Below are 20480 nucleotides of genomic sequence, written 5' to 3' on the forward strand. Positions count from 1 at the left end.
CAGCTACAAGCACGAGTTTTTTGTCTCTACCGCCGATTTCCACACCGCGCGATCGTCATAACTTTTCTTGGACTTGCTGTTGAAGCTGACAGCGATCATAAAAATTAAGGCCACCGACTGTAGTGACAGAGGCTTGCAATTGAAAGGAACAAAGCCGTGCACTTTGTCAACCAGGCAACGAGGCCTAGCGCGAGTTTTAGAGCCGACTTGGACAAAGCGCGAGACGGCGCGCGCTTCTAACGCTTGCCGACGCAAGGAAACAAAGGCGCGCCGCTCTGGGATAATGCTGTAGCGGGGTCTAATATGTAAATTTTCACGGCTGCCGTCGATTTCGACAAAGCGCGAGAAGTCTCTAAGGAATTAAACAAAGCTGCACTGCACTGGGTGAATGCTGGACACTTACACTGTAAAAAAATTCCTTACCTATAACGTAGACTTTGTACGTTTTAAATACAGAACCACTTCTGCTTTCAATGAAACGTAGGGAATGACCGTATATTCAGTCTAGTATTGAAGGAAACGTCCGTGTTCCTCTGTAGTCGTTGCAGGGAAAAATACTAAACATTCAATTTAAGGGATCAAAACTTAACACGACAGGACGGTCGACCCCATCGACTATGTGTTGCACCAGCCGCACTAATAACTTGCTTAAAGGCAGCAAAAACAGAAGATGCTTATGATGTGACGCCACTTTTACACGATGAACTGCTGGCCCGCGGACTATAGGCATCACATGACGTCCGATTTTTTATTTGTCTGGTTTACTCTTAGCCAACAATGTCCGCAAACTAGCATGGCGAACGACCGTGAGCATGTCTAATGTGATTAACACAACGAACAGCCGAGGAAGAGTGATAACGCATTACGTTGCTTCAAGGTTGAGTGATTGGTACAAATTGTGAGCAACGTTAAATAACAAAGGCCTTAATTTGCTATAATGTTAAAGGCTGACTTGACGAAAATATTTTTTGCTAGATTGCTAGCCACATGATAGAGTAACATTTAATAAAAATGTTACTGCAACATTTGCTTTCCGTGAGAAATGCTGCGTAATGAGGTCAACTATTAGAAAACATTTAGACAGAGACAATGGTTGGACAACTTCTCCAAAGTGAAACTGAACATCAGCTGAAAGTACATTGCAAACATGATGAAAGTGCACAATTTGAAAGCCGAATTTCCATCTGCCATTTGGTAAGGAAATAAACAACTGAGTAAACCAAAAGCATGGGCAAACAAATCTGTGAATGCAGTGCAATGTAGCAGTTACATCTTTGCTACACAACCATTAATCAAAAACACCAACTCCTTCATGGATAACAAAAGCACCGAAACAACAACATACTGCTCAATGCAATGTTTAATTTAGTAGGTACCTATTGCCGCCCATTCATGCCTGCTCTTCCTGCAGATAAATGAAACGCCACCAAAAAGCAGCGAGCAGCCATAATTGCTGCAGTGACAAGGAGGATGTGCACCATCGATGCTGTTCCCCCATCCTGAGTAGGAAATAATAGCAGTTTTTTCTGTAAATACTCTGAAAGTACGAATTTTCTATCCATCGTTTACTTAGCTTGCACTGACACGACCCATTGTGTACTCGGTACCTTTGACAAACAAGGGGCCAGCCGATAGGCACACAAGACTGTAGAACCTTGCTAACTTGCAAAAAATCAATGCACAGAGAGAAAAAGCTGACAAAAAAATGAGGAATTCCTTATTTGCACTTTTTATACAATACTAAGAATGTGGCTAAGATATGGCATGAACATTGTTTTTTTCTGTTCACTTACAAACTTTCCAGCCTGTGCTAGCATATTACTGTGATGTAAATAATGAATCATGCCAGCACTGTACAATATGCTGTAACACTTATGAAATACTCCCCTTCAAGGCTACCGCATGCCTCTTACATGCGGTAAAGTTTAAATCTGCCAAACTAGCTAGTCTGCAAGATGAGACGCCAAGCCTCTGACATCTGGCGATGTGTACCTCCCATGTAATTAGAGTGATTGGAGATGCTCCTTTTTGATGGAATTTCAGTTGCTGGGTGTGGAAGGACCAGATAAGAAGGGCAACAACTAGACACCAACTTTTTAAGCAACATCACATTAAGCAATGTGCCTTAGCTTTCCTTCTGTCCAAAAAGGAGTTTCATTTTCTATGTTCTGTGTACGCACAACTGCTTGCATGTGCACATTTTGGCTTGCTGGGAGGTGCTTTCCTCTGTTAAACTACAATTTTAACTCTGGCCTCAGTCTTCTGCGCCTTCTTAATTTTTTGCTAGCGTTCACCTTAAGTCGCGTACAAACTCACGCAGATCTCCACTTTTCTACGTTTCCAGCTGTCACATCTTCTCTGCCTTCGTCATGTCCACCACTGAAATCCAATGCCTTCAAGCCTGCTGTGTATAATCATTTTAATTAATCTGCCTACACATGTATTTATGTTAGTCGCTCTCCTCTCTTCGATGCCAATTGGCCCTGAGAGTAAATAAGTGAAATGGTAGTCTAATCTAGGTCTGAGCAATCACGCATTATGTTGAGTTTATTTTACCACGTTGGCCAGGAGAGAGTGGAAGGAAAAAAAGCTGCTAAGTGGAGTTCGACATGCCTCTCGACCCCTACACTGGAAAGCAGCAGACACCAAGGCATACGTAATCACTAACGACAACAGAACATGACAAGTGTGAAGTAATTCAGTAACGTTCGTCGCATTTACCACAGTGCATACTCGCTGCTCAGTAATTTATTACCTCATTAGACATTCTTCAAAGAGAGTGTACAATTATGTGTTTTGTTTGAACATGGCACCACAGTACAATGACAATTATTAACCTTGTGCCAACACAACATAAAATAAACTTCTGCCCAGTAAATGCATTGCTTACAGTGCCACCACGGCACCTGTTTAGAAAATAAGCTCAAAATATTAGTGACATTAAATTTGAGCAGACGGTAATTCCCCTACCCCCTCCCTAAAAAAAATGAAAAAGGGTGCTCTTCCGACGGTACGTTTGTACGCTGTAATATCTGCGAGTCCAACTACGTGTGAAATTCAGATATAGATAATTAACGCCAAAGCATTCGGTTGAATGCGAGGCGCCAGGGCGCGGGCAAACAGTAATCGTCTTCAGGTATCCACAGGTGCCACGCCCTGAGGGCCACTGCTCGGCGAATACCATTCATGGCCACGTTCACATCCAACAAGCTTGTCACAAACATCACACAGGTGATGATGCAGCAGCAGTTCATCATTGCTGTTGGCCAGTGCTGAATTTTTTGGCGTGGTAAACGGAATCATCCACCGAAACGCGCGTCGACTGTTACTCGCCAGGTTCTTGCAGTCCCACGAGGGAGAGCAGCTTTTCCGTCGGCTTCAAGTCTCCTCTTTCGTGCAGGGCCACTGGCATTGTAACGCACATTCTGCATGATCGTTTTACTACGCACCGATGCCGCACGGGACAGCGAGCTGTTGTATGTACACTCCAATGCAGCGTTCCGGCCACACACATACACACACACACATACTAAAGACACACAACGCGCAGGACGCACGCAGCGAACACGGAAGAACAAAAACCCATTCCATAGCGCCTGTTCGTTCAACTCCACACTGCGCTAACTGCGCACATGTTTCCGACTGCGGGCTCGGCTAGCGCTTCGATTTCGCCATGGCTAGCCATGGCCAAGCTGCGCTGCCGCTGGTGGTAATAACGTTCATGCAACGAAAAGAAAAAACAATATATCAAACGATTCAGGTTGTCAGCTAAAAAAGCTACCGTAAAATTAAATACATCTTATATGTTTTTGCCGTTGTGCACCTTTGCGACATCAGCGACGTGAGCTTGAGCGCGAATACGCGAATGGCGCTATGAATTTCCCGTGTAGCTCCATAAATTGCAAATGGCGTGGCTGCGCCACTAACTTTTAGACATGCTTGCAGAGGTAGTCGGTGCGAACAGTTGGCAGTTCAATCGACTGGAATTGCTCAAGGAAAGTCAGCGGCACTGCATTTTTATTGTTTCTGTGCATTGCGAGTGACTTTGGCGGCAGCCACTCGGCAACGTCTCCGGTTTGGCGAACTTGTGAGAAGGTGAGCCTTTTGTTCTCAAATTTTGAAAGCGGTTTTTTGTTTGTATTGTAACCCTGCGTCTCGTCGCATTTTATGTTCACGATAACATCATTACAACGTGCATGCGCTTTCTGTCTCTATTTAGAGTAATATTGGTCGATCAGCGTAAACTTTTGGATTCAATTAAGCACGAACTGTCCGTGTTGGTACTGCGTGTCGAATGTGTTTTGAGATGATTCTGAGCGGGAGATGGTGTTCTGATAATTTGTGTACTACCAGATATAGTCTAGAGATTTGAAACCATTTATCACACTGAAATAAAGTTGGAAAACTGTTTTGTGTTCATGCATCTGCTGTCCTTAAACTTGACTTTTCGGCAATCATTCGCATGGCTCCTTTGGATCTGGAAAATTGACTACTGTTGCTAGGGGTGCCTGGTAGCAGAGCTCCTGGGGACGCCCAGTGGGTCATTTGTTTGTCCAAGTGCCCAGTACCAAAGGTACCATTCCTGACATTTTTTCCCAGTCCGTTAACCTCATATTCCTTGCAAAGATTACAGTATGTAATCAGGTAGTAAAAAATTGGTAACTTCTGCATATTTCAGAACAGTTCAGAGAAATGCACATGCAGCATCAGTATTCTCTCGGTAGAATTTCTGAGACCTCGATTCATTTCTTCTAGGACTGTGGCAAGCAGTAGGTCAACTGTACATAAATTTATTTTCCCCTGGTGCAAAGTAAAGAGTGCAAACGTCATAAGACAAGTCTCTAGTCTGTTTCATTCTCACTGCATTTGGCCAAAGCATAATATGAAATGCTGTATGTTTTATGCCCTAGTTTCCTTTACTTTGAGCAGTAGATATTGACAGTGAATAGCAAGGCAACTCCACTCGCTGACGGTTTTGCCTTCGGCAGCAAAACAGGGAATACCTTACCCCATGTGTTATCTCGACAGACTCAAAACTGCGATGGACATCTGCATCCACAGCTGCTATCACCTCCCAAGTGCATGCGCTCGTAAGACACATAATAACTCTGGATTGCCATTAACATAGCCTTGCTCATTGCAGTTGCCGATAAACACCTCATAAGTGGTACTATTATGCACTCTTTTCTTTGGCACTATGTATGAGCTTCTGTTCTCGCACTTTCTAGAAATAATGCATGCAGTTTTGAAGTGCGAAAAGGGAATTTACGTGTAACTATATTGTCATGTCAGTATGTTACAGCCAAATTGTACATTGATGTCAGTGCTGGTGGTTTCTTTTCATTATTTTAGGAGAATGTTATAATTTTACCTGTAGCAAATAATAGCCCTCACTAATTAGCTGATTTTGTCATGTCCAGTATTTTGATATGCTAAGCAACCAAAGCATGATTCAGAATGTTGTCAGAACTAAAGGCACTGAGTCTTTCGTGTCAGTAAAAAATATGCTTTATACCCCTGTCACATGGCATTCCTCGAAGGCCTTTCCAGCAAAGGCACCATTTTTCACCAAAGGAGCGAAAGCTTAAAGGAGCAGCGATGCAGCTACACGGTGCAGCCCAAAGGTGAAAGTCGTTCAGGCTTAGAACCCGCTGCTATACTCGAGGTGGCTGAAGTGAGTGTTCTAAAATTAAAGTGGTGTATTCTGTTCATTCGTTGAGCTTTGACAATTTTTTTATTCTGATTGCTTCATTAAAAGTACTACAACAGCTACTCTCATCAGCAGGAGCAGGTTTTGTACGTGTATTGCCTTGGCCACCATGGGCGCTCGGTGTTGCCGCAACACTTTCACTGTCTTGAAATTTGAACATAAAACATAAACACCCGTACAAAAACCAAAGCCAGACACACCTTTCGTATTTGAAAAAAATGTTTTCAAACATTATTAGCTTAACTATTTTTTTAATTGCTTTTACTTTTTGACTATGGATGGTACTGCGATCACAGCTTCTCGAATGCCGCGTCTTCGGGCTCCGAAGGTCTCGGTTGAGCGCCTTCGCCTCCAAGGCCCTTAGCGACAAAGGCGCAACATTTGTACCGGGTAGCTGCACTCCTTACGCCTTTGGATATGATTCTCAAAGGCCTTTGCGGTGCCCGTGTGACGACAGGGGTATTAGTGTGGTATGGCTGCTTGAACACCTGTCGCTGGTATCTCACAAACTGAATAAGGAAGGGAAAAGCCTCAGGGTGCTTGCCGACGTTTCGACAAGAGGACTTGTCTTTGTCTGGCAAAGTGTTCATCATTGGTGGGGTTTAAATAAGGTTTTCACTTCGAGGCGAAAGGCCTGTTGTGTGGGACGAGGGTGCGATATGGGAAGGGCGTTACGATGGGGAGCGTGAACCTTGACCAGGCATGATAGCTGCTAAAGAAGATTAACCGGTTGACCTGCAAAACAGTGAAAACAAAAAAGCCCAATTCAGTAGAAACGAATCTCGGGGTATGGAGTGTGGATAGTGGGCTTGAATGGCTTTATGTCCAGCCACAACAGGTGGCTTGGTATGGCTGGCTGCCTTTTCCTGAAAAACTAGGATAAAGGAATTAACCAGCATGGCAGAATAAAATACCAGGGGGGTGGGGGGGGCAAAATAATTTGAAGTAAAAAGAGAAAATGAGGGCAGGTTCAGAGAAAAGGCAAAAAGAAGGGGGAGGGAGAGGAGTATGGCAGCCAAGGTTCCGAGAAGTGATGTCAGGAGGTGCAGGGCGTAAGGTTAAAGTATAACGATAAATTAAAGAAAGCAGGAAAGGAGGGGGAAAATATGGGTTGGGAAACCTCTGAACATGTGCAAGGCCTTTTCAAATAATTATGCCAATTCCGGAATGTACAGAGCTGGCCACATTTAGTGCAAACATGTGAGCGCATGGCCGCACTCTTTAGAGGTCTACTGTGTGCGGCGCAGCCACTCATCGCTGCAAAATGGCGCAAGAGGAGATGCACCTGGATGTGGTGCTTCGTGTCATGTTACACTTCGATGTGTGGCAATGTCAGACACAGTGGGCCAAAGAGCACAGCCATGTGCTCGCGTGTTTGCACTAAGAGTGGACAACCCTGTACTTGATTCTAAGTTTCCTCTGTATATGTTTACCCCAGACAAAAACAAGTTGTCTTGTCGAAACGGCAAGCACCCTGAGATTTTTCCTTCCCTTGTTCACTTTTTGAGTGTCAAGAAACCATCTGCCTACTCTCTCTGTACCATGCACTCCACATCTTGCACGGTTATCTTTGTATGTATACACCAGTGATAAATCATGAAGGAAATCAAGGGATTTGTATTTGTATTGCTTAACACTTACTTTAAAGCTATATCATGAGGGTATAGTTGAAAATATGCTACGGGGGCTTGGTTGTGTGTCGTGACTGGTTTCTCTTTATCAGGGCTACTTGACAGCCACCATGAAACGCAGGCTTTTGAAAAGTCGTTCCTCAAATAAAAGAGCGTTTCCACTGTTTCAATGGAAATGTTATTTGCTAAAACTTCAATCATTGCAGTTCAGGGATTGATATTTTTCAAATAACTAACCTGAAGTTCAAAACCTGCAGAAGGAACTATGTAACTTCTTTCCTGCCTTAAAAATTCAGTACTTATTTGCCAGTTTCAGCAAGCAGAGGTCTGTTTCATGGCACATACTTTCCACTACCTTGCATGAAAATTGTGCAGCACAGGCCCACCATAAAACTAGGGGCATAGTATACTGCTTGTATGCAACTACTTTGGCGTTAGAGCATGCATAGCATGGTCTTAAAGTTATTCTTTTCATTTGCAACAGGTTCATAAAAGGCCTATTCTGGCAAAAGGCATTTAGCAAAATTATCTTCCTCTGAATACTTCTAAGGATAACTTTAGTTCATTCAGAAAAATATATATTGACAATATCTCTTAAAGGCATGATTGTCCATATTAGCTCTTGTTACCTCACAGTATTTAGTTTTGTGCCTCTAGCATCACTGTCTTGCATCATATATTAAATAGAGTAGTAAGAAGCTCGCTGTTAGTTTAAACCACAACTCATGATGGGGCTGTGCACTTTTTGTTGTGTTACATGAAATATACTTATGTATGAAACAATTTCTTTCAGCTGCACCTCACATGATTCAAATTCCACCAGAAGAAAGGCTGCAACACAACATTGCTCACAACTGATGCTTTCCCAGCACATAACATGCCATAACAGCACATAGCAGGTAAGATGTGAACAAAAACAGTGCATGTATATGTTCCACACATGCATTTTGTGTACTACCAACACTATGATATGATTAACTATGTCATGTAAGAGAGAGCACACAAATCATTTTTTGTATATATTGCAGCATGGTTATTTCAAGTTTTAAACTGTCTATTGAAACGACCCATTGTATCACCGCTGGTTACCCTGTGGCACTGGGGATCGAACTCCACACCTACCGCTTGCGAGGCAGATGCTCGGACCACTAGGCCACTCCTGCGGTCCCCCCACTGATGTTGCTTACACCAGGTGCTGTTAAAGCCCCGGTATGTATGTTAAATGCATTTTAGAAAGCCATTCACTTCCAAAGTACCATTTCATCTTTATAGCAAAACCACAGTTTGCCTAGCTAGACAAACCTGCTGCATACAAGCCAGCAGAAGGGTTGCACGTACATGCTTCGTTAGGAAAACATAAAAATCAAGCAGAGGCTGCCCTTCATGGTGCATTATACCCTGATTTTGAGCAATGATCAAGATAGGCAGATGGTCATTTCATTAAACACTTGCATGATACATTCGTAGAATCGAAAAGACAAGTACTATTGCAAAATCTTCAAACAGTGTTTATTCTCAGAGAAAACATATCATGAAAAAAGTGTTGGATTAGTTATGGTGCACCTTGTATGGGTAAAGGGGCTCCCACTTTGCGAAAGGCTTAATTTTGGAATAACGACAGCATTTAGACTATTTGGGTTACCATGTTTAGATAGTGGATGTGCTCAAAAAGACACTGGAAGTAAGCGCACTGCGCGGAAATCTCTTTCTGTATCCTTGTCTTTTTGAGCGCTTTCACGATCTGAACTTAATTTTGCAAGAGAGCAAGGAAAACAAATATTTAAATTCTGATAATTAAGGATAAAAGATCATGTTTCATTGTGTTGCTTAAAGTGTACATTGTATCACTATTGCTGTATTGCCGCACTTCTGTCGTGGCCTTGCATTGCAGCCTCTTGACTTTTGTTTATATAATAGGCAGTCCTTTTTTTCATTCGATTGCAACACTTTAGGAGTTACTACAGAGTTGCGTGGTAGCGAACTCTCAGATTAACGGTTTGCATTATTACGCCAGCATAACTTGCTAAGCGTTTCACTGCAGTCTTGTTACCAGAACAGCCTCTTGAAAGTATTCAGCCTGGTGGTATTGAGGGTTACTGTTCACATATCAAAATGCCGGATCAGCTGTATACTCTTTACAGCTACCAGAACTATGGTACATTTCATGACATGCTGGCTGAAGAGTGCTGGAGCACCAGACTGTGGATTTGGATGAAACAATTTTCAAATGTGTGCTCGGTATCACGCTGTTTTGTTCCAGTTGTGGAGAGGTTTTCTTTTCATATTTGTTCTGTCAAACACTTAAATTTTGGGCAATATGTTGTTGCCTTTATCTTGTGTTCTCTTTGTTGTTGAGGTTTAGTATTTTTGGCACAAGCACTCCACTCTATTACTTTTCAGTATAATTTAAAATTTGTAGGGCACGTCATGAAGAATAAAACTTCTACTTGAATAATCTGCATGTGTTTATGTTTTCATTGTTGATATAAAAACTTAGTTGAGACAGCTTGTATTTTAGCTCTGTCTAGAATTTTTAGGAGAGCCTCAGTAACATAATCACATGACCAACACAAACTCGGTATTATTGTTTGTGCAATGAAAAACAGTTTCAAAATAGTTATTAACAGCTGTCAGTGTAGGACTGGCCTAAAATGTTTTGTGCTCTATGTAGCTCTTCTCTGAGGCAGGATTAATTCATCTGCACCTGCAGCCTGATACCGCCAAGATACCAATTCTTGGGTGAACTTATGATTTTTTTTGACTGAGCAAACTTGCATCATCTTGAAGCATGGAACTTGAGCTGATTCTTAACAGCTCTAGTGTAGCGAATTTCATTATCCTCATTGCTTAGTTTACATTCACCTCAGGACAATGGCCTTTACCAGTTTAATTATCTGTGTCTTGCACCAGCTACATGCCACACTATCAGAAATCACCTAATCTTATCTAGTGAGCTTATAATCAGCTATCTCCTGCTATATTTTCCTTAGGGTGAAATTCATTTTGTTGCGATACAATGCACAAGCTGTTTCCTGGCGTGGTGCTCAGCTTATCTGGAATGAAATGCTTGGGAAATGGGTCTCTGATTTCACCTTGAGTAGACGAAATTAACTTGTGCTAAGGCGCGCTTTGGCCACAGATGCCCTTGTGCCATTAAAATCCATCAAATTCATTATGTTGCCCTAAGATACACCATTGGTGATTCATTCTCTGCATTGTTTGCCCTGGCCAGATCCATTTTCTTCTTTTAATTTCTGCCAGAATATTAACAACTTCCTTGGTCATCCCTGTTATGGTTTCACTCGGTCAGTTGTTCTATTAATAATTATAATCACTTTATTGAAAACATATTTTGGGCTAAATGGCATCAAGTTTGCCACTCTGCACAATGATATATATGTTTGGTCTTGTATGTCTTTACTTGTGTGGTAATGTTTATTTTGTGCTCACTGTCTAAACAACCTTATTTGCATATGATATCCTAAGCCCTTCTATACCAATTTTCCTTCCCCCTGGCTCTTTCTCTTTTCAGTCATTCCTCCTCTTTCCTTTACACCGGCCATTGGTCACAAGGCTGCTGTGGGAACGACAGTCAGCACTGGGCCCTTTTTTGTTCATGGAACCTGCACTGCTACTATTAACACTAATAGTACGTTATCAGTATTTTTGTGATACTGCATTTATTGTTATTTATGAAGTAGTTGGCTAAGGCAATGGTAGCAGTGTTGGATATTGCAATATATTATGCATATATCTCACTTGCAATATATCAGTGTGTTCACTATTACAATACCCTCTATTTCTTTCAGTTCAGTTATTTAGCTATAGATATATTGTGCTGCTTTCCTAGTTTAGTCCACTCAAACTAAAACTTTGCTCTTTGTGTCACAGGTAGAATCTACAATGATTGCTGCTCTGTGTCTTGTAAGCAGGAGGCAGTGTTCAATGGAGCCATGAACTTTCCTTGGAATTGAAAAGTCTTTGCCGTATTATGCGCTGAACCACGAGTGTGAAGAGGAAAATGTCATGCCTTGGATTTCTGCAGAGGTGAGCCATTGCGGTGAATCCACCAGCGCGAAAGACAGGGATGAGAAAGGAGACAAGACAGGTGCTGACTCGGGACTAAAGTTTATTGGCGTGAACAGGGAATATATAAAAAGCCAAGCAATACCATAAACCATGTAGTTACAGATAAGCATACAGGACAACATGAGTCAAAAATCGCCCTGAACATTTCCCTGATCGAGATAGTCCAACTCATTGCGTGTTAACACGATAGACAACACACTCACATATTCGTCACGCAGTCATAAGATGTGTCTAGCCTCGATAATCTCCCATTTAATCTCTCTGAATTTACTGCCAAAATGCGTGTTGCCAAAAGGAAAGGGTAGCAGACTTCACATCCCGTGCAGTGTACAGCAGAGTTACCCCAACCACCTAGCCAAGCCCCTAACCTCTTGTGTTCCTGTAGTCTTACATTCATACACCTTCCAGTTGCACCTACGTAAATCAGACTACAAGATAATAATATTTGATACCACATTCATTTTACAAGGTACATATACATTTCACTCTACACGTGTACTTTTCTCGAGCCACATTCACAAAATTATTCTTAAAATTTTACATGCTTTAGACAACGTATTAGGGGCCGAGAAAGCCACTTTTACATCATACCTTCTGGCCACATTTTTCAAATTGTGCGACAATTTATGTACATACGGTAACACAACTGGTCTTTTGGCATCTCGCTGGCTGGCCCCAGCCAGGTTCTGCCGGTCACCGCAAAACTGTCTCAGCTTCTTTAACAATTTATCATATGCTCTTGCAGTAACAAGGTTTGGAAATCCTGCGTTCGTTAACCTTAAAATCTGCTCTTGGAAACTAGTCGTCATGCTGTGAAAGCATAATTTCATCAATTCTGAGCCCGCGCTAGAAAGTGCAATGCTATCTTTCACTAGCTTGGAATGGTCGACATGTAGCCGGGTAGCAGCTTAACACTCGCCAGCACACATGAAGTGTGCTGAACATCAAGGTAAGGTCCAGAAACCACAGCTCTTTTTCTTGGGACATTTGCTCCAAGGTAAACCTGAGATAAAGGCCTTGCTCCTTAAACAACTTGAGAAGATGTACAGGTCCCGAACTATCACAACCTTTATAAAAGACCAGAAAATCATCGACATAGCAAAAGATTTTTCCCCCAGCCCATGCACATTCTAGACAATTATTCTATCCACCCTACTCAAGAAAATATTGCTTAGCACAAGGTCAACCTTTGAACCACTACATATTCGAGACTTTAGAACACATACCGCACTGCACTACTCTACAAACATGCTCTTCAAATAAATGCTATTCAGTAACATGCTCTTCAGATAAATTTCAGAAAAGGATTCATGCAAAATTATCTCTGGTTATTTGCAAAAGCATCTGTCTACTTCGCATCTTGAAGATCCATTTCTTGTACTCAATTCGCAGTGTGGTTTAGTATCTTAAGAATGACAATCCAGCGGATTGTCTTGTGATTAGTGTCGATGTAGAACTATTTTATTCTATCCCGTATGAAGATCTTGTGAAAAGCTTATGAATGTGTATATCGGAGCACAACGATGAGCTCGTGTTTAGGAATGGGTGTGTAACTTGTCTTTTTTGGCACTTGCCTCCTTTTATTTGAAGTGAAGAGTATGTTTGTGGAGTATGGCAGTGCGGCATATGTTCAAAAGTCTGCTAAATGTATCGATTCGAAGGTTGCCCCTGTGCTAAGCAATATTCTCTTAAGCAGGGTGGAAGGAATGATTGCCAAGAAATTGCATGGGCTGGGGGAAATCTTTCGCTACGTCTATGATTTTCTGGTCTTTTACAAAGGTTGTGATAGTGTGGGACCTGTACATATTGTGAACTTGTTTAAGGAGCAAGGCCTTTGTCTTAAGTTTACCTTGGAGAAAATGTCCCAACAAAAAGAGCTGCGGTTTCTGAACCTTACCTTGATGTTCTGCACACGCCATGTGTGCTAGCGATATTCACCCAGGAGTGTTAAGCAGCTACTTGACTGTTGGTCGAACGATTCTAAGCTAGTGAAAGATAGCATTGCGTCGTCAAGTCTAGGCTCGGTATTGGTGAAGCCATGCTTTTACAGCGTGACAACTGGTTTCCAAGAGAAGATTTTAAGGCTAATGAAAGCATGATTTCCCAACCATGCTATTGCAGAAGCGTGCGATAAATTGTTAAAGCTGAGCATATAAGATTGGGCAAGTTGGTCTGACATGCTAAAGATAAGAATGGCGCAGCATCAAGTAACGAGGACAAGAGGAGAGCACACCCACGCACAAGTGCCATCCTTGGAGCGGATGCAGAATCTAAGAGCGTGTACTTGACATTCAGCGTTGGCAGCCAAGGATCGGGCTCGTTCAATCTTTAGCGTTCAAATCCGTGTTTCCTCGTTTCCTTGACTGTCAACGCTGAATGTCAAGCACGCGCTCTTGGATTTTGTATCTGCTCCAAGGTTGGCACTTGTGCGTGGGTGTGCTGTCCTGCTTTCCTCGTTACTTGATGCTGTGTCATTCTTCCCTTTAGCATGTTAAAAGCTGAAACCCCTTCGCAGGGACTGGCATGGTCAGGCTGGGGCCAGCCAGTGAGATGCCAAAAGACTGACTGTGTTACTGGACATACATAGATTGTTGCAAAATTTGAAAACTGTGGCCAGAAGGTATGACGTAAAAATGGTGTGTTCGGCCCCTAATAAGTTGTCTACAATCTGTAAAATTGTTAATAATTTTGTGAATTTCGTTAGGGAAAAGCACATGTGTCGAGTGAAACGTGGCAACATATATGTGCCTTGCAACCATTGCATGCATTGCATACCATTATCATGTGGTTGGGTTTATGTTGGTGAAACTGGAATGTGTATCAATGTAAGACTACAGGAGCATGAGAGGTATTTGGATATTGGTAGGGGTTGTAACTTATCTGCATATTACAAGGGATGTGAAGGCTGCTAGCCATTCCTTTCGGCAACACGCATTTTGGCACTACGTTCACAGCAGATTAACCAGAAAATTATCGAGGCTAGACACATCTTATGACTCGGTGACGAATGTGTGAGTGTGCTGCCCATAGCGTTAACATGCAGCGGGTTGGACTGTCTAGATAAGAGGAATGTTAAGGGCAATCTTTTACTTATGTTGTGATGTAGCTTATGTGTAATTATGTAGTTTGTGGCGTGTGGCTTTTCTGTATACTCTCTGTTCACTTCAATAAACTTCAGTTGCGAGTCAGTGCCTGTTTTGTTTCTTTTCTCGTCCCTGTCTCGTGCTGATAGATTCAAGTACTTGTAGAGTAGATTCACTGAATTGTGTACTTGCAGAGGCTTGTGAAAAAACGAGAGGAATTTTCTTTCCTTTATGCCTAATGGAAGGTTGAAATTTTTTTACTTAAATGTTTGCAGCATTAAATTCTATTCGGAAAGGTAAAACCCACATTATTGTACATTTTGTGTGCAATGGTGCCGGTGGCTGCATGCAACTGAAAACATTCGTCCAGGTTATCTAGCTAACGTCCTTCTTCCTTGTGCCACATTTTGTGAAATAATATTTCGTCAGATTTATTTCAATCAGAATTTCTAAGAACATATTGGTGATCACATAATTTGGTGATCACATATGACATAATTCAAAGCGTGATCATTGGTATTTTTTAGTCTGGGGCAGTACAATGAGAAGTACATAGTATATAGTAAAATTAAATATGACCAGTCTAACATAAACAAAACTACTTTTTTTAAAAGGAAAATTTTGCTACCGAAGTGCTGGAGTGACATGGCATTATGAAGACGTGGACAGTGTGCTGTATTCATGATTGCACGAGAACTTGCGTACAGTGCTTCAGGTAACTGGTGAGTACCTTGGTGCTGTGCTTCTGCTAATGTAGCCAAATTATGTTTTTAATCTAAGAGTGTATCTGAAAACTTAAGCAAAAATTGAGTAGTATTTAGATATTCTTGCACCAGATACCACTGTGAGAATTAGTTATTAATGATGTGTCTCACATGTACCCTCGTCAGCTGAATATAGTAAGCATGGCTTTCGAGCTGAGTGCCTCCGACGTATGAAAAAAAATGGCCACTGGGCTGCTCCACGACGCGTGGAGCAGCCCTGTGTAGCACATTCAGGCTTCATGGAGTGGAGAATGAAGGCAGTAAATAATTTAAGAGTAGAAAACACAGCACAAACCACAGGACCAGGAAACTGACAGAACACACCGACCCTGATGACACTCTTTGCATGAAGGGTGTTATAAAGTTGCCTGTCATGTAGTGCAAGATGGAGGTCGCACAGGACGGGTGTTAAATATGAGTTGATGCCGACACCTGTCATTACGTAGTACTCAGTGTAGAATTCGAGCAAGAAGCAAAGGTAACAGCTGAGCATGGCCACTCTTGTGCTTTCCTCCGCAAGCAATCTGGAATTGCACTTAGAAATCTTTTATGCTTTCTCTTGACATATACATTATTGCTGCATGTGGCGAGGAAAAGTACATACCCTTGATGTCAAGTGACAGTGAACTCACAGGGCTGGTAACAGCTCACTGAGGTGTTGTGATATATCTACAGGGCACCTCATGAGAACAAAGAGCCCTTGAAGGAATTCTCTCAAAGTTTGTTGCCACATAGACCTCTTCGTAATCAATGACTCTAAAAGGCAAGCCTTCCTTTAGTGTCACAAAAAAGGCCTAGGACATGGGTCTTTTTGCTTCTCCATTAGTGCCAAAATGTTTGCTAGCGAGATCTTTCGCAGATATATAATTATTTCACAAAATGTCAAGAAGGAGACTGAAGCTGCACCAAGCAGTACCAGTAAAAAACTTATCACAGCTGTTCAAAAAGCAGAAAGACTCATGCCTTCATCCTTCTTTTGCATCAGACACATGAGGACACTTCGTCTTTCTGGGTCATCATTTTAAAAAGGTTCACATGGCAACGGCCTTTGGTTAAATTTCTGCCAAGAGCCCTTTTTGAAACTTGAGCATCCGTTCCTTGTGAGGCACACTGCAGAGATATTGGAATGCGATAATAAAAAGCGTCAATCTGCCGCAACGGGCATGCCCGGGGACATTCGCTTCGTCTTGTCTTGCCTATAACAAATTGGATGGACGATAAATTCGGCAAGCGTCTCCCATTTTTTTCAGATGTTACCAATGTTCCTTGCTCGCTAAGTTGTGCATTTAGTACTATGTACAGAAAGGCACCTGCATTGAATTGCATCTGGCCCCCATCCTGAGCTACTTTCTATTTGCACAAAATGATAAGCAACTGTAAAGACTTTCATCATGCGCACAGTGCCGCCCGGGAAAGCGCATTTTGTCTGCTTTTTTCTGGACCTGTGGTTTTTACTGTTTACTGTTATGAGAAATGAATTTTGGGCAATAAATAATAGCGTGTTGGTTCTCGGTGAATGGCTTTTGAAAGCTTCTACGAAAGCCGATTGTTCAATAGCGGATGGTTGAAATGTATTTGTGAAATTTATATTTGGTGTTGTGTGACCACTAAATGATTTTTTTTATGCTTTTCAGATGGATCCGACAGCAATGTGCAGATGTACAATGTGTGTAGTTTGATATGAAAATAAAACGTATGTACTTGTACTCACCCAAACACTTACCACTCTTTCATTCTAAGCTGCATTCTTTGTACGTATGCACTACATAATATGCGTAAAGGAAAGCCTTGTACATAATACTTATTTCTTCGGCACCTGGACGGCTATATCTGCAGTGAACATTGCGGGCAGAAGCTATACGAAGACGCATGTTCATGTACTACAGAAAGTACATAATTACAATACAGATAATTTCCGCTCTAGATGAAATGACTTCCGAGTAAACAGAGGACATATGCATACACATTGCGGAAACTTCAATAAGAACAAAACATAAGCATTCGTTGTGAAAAAACGATTTCGGTCTCGTGCATAGCATGGCGTAACTTTCCGTTACCAAGAATGTGACAGTCGTCATACGGAGTCTCTGTTTCTGACATTTAGTCCGTACCTCATGTTGCGGAAAACCCTCCGGCAACGCATTACCAGCGGGTTTCTCTGTACTGCGGAGCATTTTTTTTACAGTGTAGGCCAGGCGCGATTTCCACAATGCGCGAGTCGGAACTTCTGGACTTACCGTTACAGCTGATAGCGATCCTAAAGGGCAGATTGTAGTGGCAGAATTATCGTGGCCACTTTTACCCTGGACTTGCCACGGCAAAGGAACAACGGCGCACTGGGGTCGATGTCCTGGCGTCTCGGCACGTGGTATCGGTCCGCGGCAAATAAGGACAGCATCGGCTCGCCAGAAGCATCCAGGAAACGATGCTGCAAAAAAAGTTACGTTACAAGCGCCGCAATTTGGCGAGTTCTGCACGAGAAAACTTGCGAAAACGTTGTTGAACCCTTACCTCGTGATTGAGAACGTGCACGCCCGACAAGCGCTTCATCGTGGCTGTCAGACGGCGGTTCAGATGGCGACGCCGGCGGTCCTCAAACCGTACCTTATAAGGGTCGTCGTAATGGAGTTGCAAAATTTTGAACACCAGCACGACGTGCTCCTGCAGCAGGAAAACGAGGTCCTGGAATGCGCAAGGCATGTAGGTAAGCGGTACAGCACTTCATGAAGCGAAATTTGAGATAAAATGCGTACCTTTATGTCGCTGGCGATTTCTCGCGGGTCAGCGCCTTTTGGGGGTCGTCGCAATGTCGTGGAAGCAAGAACTGTACAGAAATTTCAGCTGGCTGCGCCGACGAGCGCACCACGCAAAAAAAAGCCATACCAGTACAGCTTCCGAAACGCGCGCGCCGCCGCCTACGCTCACGAAGAGAATGCCCGCAGACCACGCACGCCCGGCGGCCGGCTGGCCGGCCCTAGCGATTCCCTAGGCACTCTAGGGACAGGCCGAGAGAGGCGCGGCGACCCCACATTCGGTTGAGAACAAAGGCGAAGCGAAAAAACGTCACGCAGACACGCATCCCACCGACCAATTGGCGTTTCCAGCCCACCGACCCGCAAACGCTTCTCAAGTAGACGGCTCGCGGCAGTAATTCTAGATGCGTTTGCGGGTCGGTGAGCTGGAAACGCCGATTGGTCGGTGGGATGCGTGTCTGCGTGACGTTTTTTCGCTTCGCCTTTGTTCTCAACCGAATGTGGGGTCGCCGCGCCTCTCTCGGCCTGTCCCTAGAGTGCCTAGGGAATCGCTAGGGCCGGCCGGCCGGGCGTGCCTTGTCTGCGGGCATTCTCTTCGTGAGCGTAGTGGGCGGCGCGCGCGTTTCGGAAGCTGTCCAGGTATGGCTTTTTTTTTTGCGTGGTGCGCTCGTCGGCGCAGCCAGCTGAAATTTCTGTACAGTTCTTGCTTCCACGACATTGCGACGACCCCCAAAAGGCGCTGACCCGCGAGAAATCGCCAGCGACATAAAGGTACGCATTTTATCTCAAATTTCGCTTCATGAAGTGCTGTACCGCTTACCTGCATGCCTTGCGCATTCCAGGACCTCGTTTTCCTGCTGCAGGAGCACGTCGTGCTGGTGTTCAAAATTTTGCAACTCCATTACGACGACACACATAAGGTGCGGTTTGAGGACCGCCGGCGTCGCCATCTGAACCGCCGTCTGACAGCCACGATGAAGCGCTTGTCGGGCGTGCACGTTCTCAATCACGAGGTAAGGGTTGAACAACGTTTTCGCAAGTTTTCTCGTGCAGAACTCGCCAAATTGCGGCGCTTGTAACGTTACTTTTTTGCAGCATCGTTTCCTGGATGCTTCTGGCGAGCCGATGCTGTCCTTATTTGCCGCGGACCGATAACACGTGGCGAGACGCCAGGGCATCGACCCCAGTGCGCCTTTGTTCCTTTGCAGTTGCAAGTCCAGGGTAAAAGTGGCCACGATAATTCTGCCACTACAATCTGCCCTTTAGGATCGCTATCAGCTGTAACGGTAGGTCCAGAAGTTCCGACTGGCGCATTGTGGAAATCGCGCCTGGCCTAAGTGTCCAGCATTCACCCAGTGCATTGCAGCTTTGTTTAATTCCTTAGAGACTTCTCGCGCTTTGTCGAAATCGACGGCAGTCGTGAAAATTTACATATTAGACCTCGCTACAGCATTATCCCAGCGCAGCGCGCCTTTGTTTCTTTGCGTCGGCAAGCGTTAGAAGCGCGCGCCGTCTCGCGCTTTGTCCAAGTCGGATCTAAAACTCGCGCTAGGCCTCGTTGCCTGGTTGACCAAGTGCACGGCTTTGTTCCTTTCAATGGCAAGCCTCTGTCACTACAGTCGGCGGCCTTAATTTTTATGATCGCTGTCAGCTTCAACAGCAAGTCCAAGAAAAGTTATGACGATCGCGCGGTGTGGAAATCGGCGGTAGAGACAAAAAACTCGTGCTTGTAGCTGCAGACTTACCCAGCTCCAGTGCGCCTTTGTTTATTTCCGTAGCGACTACCCGCGTTTTGTAGAAATCGACGCCAGCCGTGAAATATTACATATTAGACCTCGCTACAGCATTAGCGCAGAGCGCCTTCGTTTCTTTGCGTTCTAACTTGTTTGCTCGTTACTTTTGTTCTTTTCAGTCGTTTCCTGAATCTGTCCAAAGAGCCGGGGTAGGTGGATGATTGTTCGCCGTCAGTGGAACCACATGGCGATCGCACTGCATACAGCACGACTTTGGTCCATGTGTTTTTTAAATAAAAACATCAGATGTCGAAGGTCGTGCCCGAGGATTGCTTCGACAGCTGGGGCAAAACCATGGGGACCGCACACGCTGTGTCGTCGCTGCCAAGTGAAGAGGCACAAAACGGCTGTCAACCTTAATAAAGGCCCTTCTCGGGGCCGCCTCAGTGTTTCCTGGCAGATCACACGCTTTGCACCCTGTGCACGTGTTCTCCTCATTTCCAATTAAATAGGCCTTTCAAACCCTGCAGAAGGCTTGAATTAGGAACTGCTAATATCAAGATGGTACTTGAGAAACAATAGCGGCTACAATAACAAAGATGAAGAGGGGCTGGAGTTACACGCAAATAAAAAAGGTTGGAGGTACCCAGATAGGCTGAAATGGTTTTGGGCGGGAGTCCTAGTTATTCTATATAGGACTCAAATAATGCATATTCA

The 20480-nt window shown here is 43.6% G+C and overlaps 2 long non-coding RNA genes across 2 annotated transcripts; both read left to right on the top strand.

The window, feature by feature from the left end:
• The first annotated feature begins 8434 nt into the window (after window positions 1–8434).
• Window positions 8435–15235, top strand: LOC144107683 (uncharacterized). Its single transcript, XR_013309353.1, has 4 exons — window positions 8435–8550; window positions 10874–10990; window positions 11233–11388; window positions 15128–15235. It is a non-coding gene; the product is annotated as an uncharacterized LOC144107683 (long non-coding RNA).
• Window positions 15236–18942: 3707 nt separating this feature from the next.
• On the top strand, window positions 18943–20212 carry LOC144107687 (uncharacterized). The gene is made up of 3 exons (XR_013309356.1): window positions 18943–19043; window positions 19126–19316; window positions 19943–20212. It is a non-coding gene; the product is annotated as an uncharacterized LOC144107687 (long non-coding RNA).
• The last annotated feature ends 268 nt before the right edge of the window (window positions 20213–20480 follow it).

Source organism: Amblyomma americanum, chromosome 1, assembly GCF_052857255.1.
Source record: "Amblyomma americanum isolate KBUSLIRL-KWMA chromosome 1, ASM5285725v1, whole genome shotgun sequence".
NCBI lineage: Eukaryota > Metazoa > Arthropoda > Arachnida > Ixodida > Ixodidae > Amblyomma > Amblyomma americanum.